At 36.3% G+C, this 4,273-nt stretch overlaps 1 long non-coding RNA gene across 1 annotated transcript; it reads right to left on the bottom strand.

Moving 5' to 3' along the window:
- Positions 1-2,638: 2,638 nt before the first annotated feature.
- Positions 2,639-4,063, bottom strand: LOC109367498. Its single transcript, XR_002114674.1, has 3 exons — positions 4,012-4,063; positions 3,678-3,833; positions 2,639-3,491 (listed from the first exon to the last, which is right to left on the bottom strand). It is a non-coding gene; the product is annotated as an uncharacterized LOC109367498 (long non-coding RNA).
- Between the last annotated feature and the right edge of the window lie 210 nt (positions 4,064-4,273).

The raw sequence follows: 4,273 nt of genomic DNA, 5'->3' as shown, positions 1-4,273 counted from the left end.
TGTTACATATTTATTTTAATTCTGAGCTGTACAAGAGGAAAACACACAGTCTATTGACTGAACAACATTAAAAACAGTGGTTCAATAATTCCTGGTTCTGGAATGAAGAAAGAATGGGATGCAAAAACATTTTTGCACTACCTGTTCTAGGGACTGAACTAAGTGAAAACCTATACTGTTTCAAGAACTAAGAGTGCTTACTCGTCCTTAGCAGGATGCCAACAACTGTCATGGCAGAGAAACTTGATGCAATTGAAGAATCAAGTAATAGATGGCAAGGAACAACTTCAGGCAGAAAAATATCCAGGAAATATCCAGCAAACAAACGAAGAAAAAAACAAACAACTTCAGAGTTCCATATGATTCTCAAGGACACCCATCTTCACAGATACAAAATGGATGGACCAGTCATGAAAACTACTGCAGTATGAACTGATCTTGGTCCAACTAAAAGAACTGTTTTCCTGCTTACGAAAATGAAATCATTTCAAAAATGGTGTGACAGGTAAACTATAGTATTTATTATGCAATATTGTAATATTTTACAGCCTGAGCTGTGCCATGATCCTGTGGCACTCAGTAGCTTTTCACATTCTAATCCTGGGAAACACGTGAGATGGGACTATGAAGACTGAATGCCTGTGGAATCAATTTTGCATTGATTCTACTCTATTTTTTTCCACTCTCTGTTTTTCAATGAGAAAACAAACAAGAACCAAACAGGAATTTTCAGTCCACAACATAACAAAACTACATGTAAAACCTCACGCAGCAAAATAAGGTGATTATTTTGCCTTTTAGTTTAAGTGTCAGCTTGTTTTCAGCTGCTGTCAAACACTCTGACACATCAGGTGCTCATTCTATCAAATGCTTCAATACATAAAAGACAAGCTACATGATTTTCTCTTATTTATCTTTGAAATCACCAAAATGCTTCTCAGGATAGCCATGCTTGCTTACACCCACTGAAATTCACATTATCTTTCCCTCTTCATCATTATTTCTCATGTTCAAGGATGTACAATTTAAAGCTCCATCATGTCTAAGAGTAAGGGATCTCTCATGGCTTTTGCAGGCCATTATTCCCAAGCTGGTTTGGGACCAAGCCACTAAACTAATACTTGGTTTTACATCGTGGCTCTGTAAATAGTATTGGAAGTCATTAAAACTTTATTAAGGCAAGTATGCATTATTCTTCTATATTGCTAGCATTGGAGCCTCTGCACAGGAGCTGATCCTTTCAATGGATCAGCTGCTATTAGATCTTAACAAATATGACTCGCATGACTATTTTGACCTGTTCAGTTTTTAGCTGAACTGGGTGTATAGTGTTTTTGCAAGACAGGGGAGTATTTTGACTGTTTTGATTTCATTGAGTTTGATCAATTGTTTTAATATGAAAAAGGAAAATCAAAATCCTGAAATATAATCTTAAAAGTGTTCACTTGAGGCTTTTTCCTACCTTTTTTTTTTTTAGTAAAACATACATAGTCTGAAATGTGGAGGCAGTGTAGAACTTTTTTTTTCCCCAAGGCAAGATTAATACACTGCAGAAGATCAAAATAAACTCTTAATTTCATTTAAACAGTAGAGTGACCTTTGGCTGACTCTGCCTAGAGGTAAATTTCGTCTTGGGTGCAGACACCAGTTACTTCATCAAATAAGGCACTGGCCATTCTCAGAAGCCCCAGAGGTATGTTCAAACACAAGTGAAATCAGACAAGAACCCTTAGTATGAAAAAAACAATGCTGCATTGTTCCTTTCAGGCAAGAAGGCAAGCTGAATTATTTCATTAAAACTAATACAGACTTTTCCTGGGAAATCTGTACAGTAAGAACAACGCAGTTTTTGTAGTTGTTTCGTGCTTGCTGTTTTTTTTTTTCTCATTTTCAGACTTCAAGGCAATGGAGCTTATTCTAAAAAACAGAATGAAAGAGTATTTCATTTCCCTTGATTATTATAATTAGTAAGGTTTCCATTATATTGTTGCAGGAAGCTGAGATGTTAATGTACATTTAATACAGGCCAAATCAGAATTCTCTAAGAGAGAAGTTGTAAGCTGCTCCAAATGATACAAGCAAGCTAAAAGATGTGGAGAGGCAGGGCTTTTTTGTATGCAAAGTACAGGTCTTCTGAAGGAATTGTTGTCACAGGGTTTCTATTACCTTTGTTGACTTTATATGGGTTTATGGGCGCTTTTAATCTCAGTGAAATGAGTCTGAATTCTGCAATTTGAAGTATCCATAGAACATTCAGCTAAGCAACTTTAACCTTTCTACAATAAGAGAGTAGAAACATGTCTAATACCAACTGACATAAACCTAACTGAGACGTAGAATTGACCTGACTGTACATTACATCTTTTGGAGGAGGAAAACAATTTGGATATAATAGAATATAATTAAATTCCTTTATATTATTATGATCAACTTGCAGTCACACTAATAGCATGCAGAAATTTTGTTAATAAATTGAAAGTCACTTTATTAAATTTTAATGTGTTTTATTTTTATTATCAGACAAAAATTAAACCGTAAAGTATGGAATTATTTTAAGTAGAGGAAGATTTCATAGTCAATTCAACTTCAAAATAATAAATTTTCTTTTTTATTTTGTTTTATTTTATACACTGTTAAAATAAGAAACAAGTATGTGCTAATTTAATTAAGCTTTCACGGAAGAAAATGAGAAGTGGCATATAAAATTACTTGAATTATTTGTTGTTCTTATATTACTCTTTTATACATGACTCTTTCTTATATCACACTTATAACATCTCAGCATAGTTTTGAAAAGTTAAACTTCACTTTTTCTGGAATGCCTTTATTTCTACATAAAGAGTTGAAGGAGAAAAGGAAGGGGAAGGGTCTCCTATGTATCTCTTATCCTCAATCCTAAACCAATAGTTTTCCAAGTGTTTTTCCACAGTGTTTGGACCTAATGGATTATCTAACTAATTAACATTACTTACAACAACTCTAAAGATAACTTCATTTTGAGAGTACATGTTTGCATGGGCTATCTATATTCCCTTAACTTTGTGCTGTCATTTCTCTCAAGTTTATTTTTAGTATATAACATGCATTGAGGTTCATAAAAATATCAGACTCTTCAGAGTGCTTTTATGTGACATATTCACAGTTATTTTTAACTGCTTTCAAGACTGTTTTGGGAACTGCAAACTCCACTCTTCCCAAATGTTCCCAATAGATGATGCACTGAAACCGCACGCAATATCCTCAGCTGCAGGTAGAAATGTGTGCCCAAATACAACCCCCATACAGAATGACAAGAGGTGGTGACAGCTAGCATTACGTGCACAGTAGCTTCATCATGTTTACTACAACATGCTGCTCGTGCAGTTCACAGGTTGGGTGATGAGCTTTTTCAGCTTTTTTAGGAGGAGCGTGCATACTGAAAGTCTACTTCCTTTGGAGATACGGTTGGGGGATGAGACTGATCCCTGGTTATGTCTTCAGTTGTCCTCCCCCTGAGTAACAGACATGAAATTCAGCAAACCTTGTGGGCCTGCCAACTGTATTTCATTCTAGGAATCAGCTAGCAAAGTCAGTCAGCAAAAACACAAAATTAAAGTCTGATTTATTTGGCCAAAGCATACTTAGTTCTCTGATAAATTGACTTAAAGGAACAAATATGGATATGTATATATTCTTACCTGTGCTTGGTTTCTTATACTTCACTCAGTTCTCATCTGATTCATTTTTTTCCCCACCAGTGGCCAGCCCTGACATCCCAGGCAGTTCTTTCCTTGATTATCCCCCACTCCTAGTTGCCTTTTGTACTGTAGGACATGCTTCCATGTGCTAAGCCTCTTGAAGCAATCAGGAAACAAACAAACCAACCCATCATTAAAAGCATGGTCTCTATATAATCAACAAGTATTCAGAGAAATACAGAGAAGTTAGGCAGCTCTTTAGAGAACATATAGCTGGAAAGATTATCACATTGGAAAGGGATAAGGATAATTGGAAATGAATGGAAAAGCTTACCAGCATCCTAGGCTTGCAGGAAAAAGTTCAAGAGAAAGAATCTCCACAGAGAGACCCTTCCCCAATGGCAGTCAGTCCTTAAATGTGGAGAGGTGCAGCCAGGCTCCACCCCTTCTGGTCACACAGCTGAATTGCCTTCACCTGTGCTCCCATTGCTGACTCAGCGCTTGCCTCTGAGTGATCAATCAGTGGTTCAGGCTGTGACTCAGCAGTTTCCATACAGCCTCTATGTTTGGCTACCAGTTGAGATGATCTTTATTCA

The sequence above is a fragment of the Meleagris gallopavo genome, chromosome 4 (genome assembly GCF_000146605.3).
Source record: "Meleagris gallopavo isolate NT-WF06-2002-E0010 breed Aviagen turkey brand Nicholas breeding stock chromosome 4, Turkey_5.1, whole genome shotgun sequence".
NCBI classification, from domain to species: Eukaryota; Metazoa; Chordata; class Aves; order Galliformes; family Phasianidae; genus Meleagris; species Meleagris gallopavo.
Note: the sequence above shows the minus strand (reverse complement) of the source record. Positions and strands in the feature narration are given on the sequence as shown.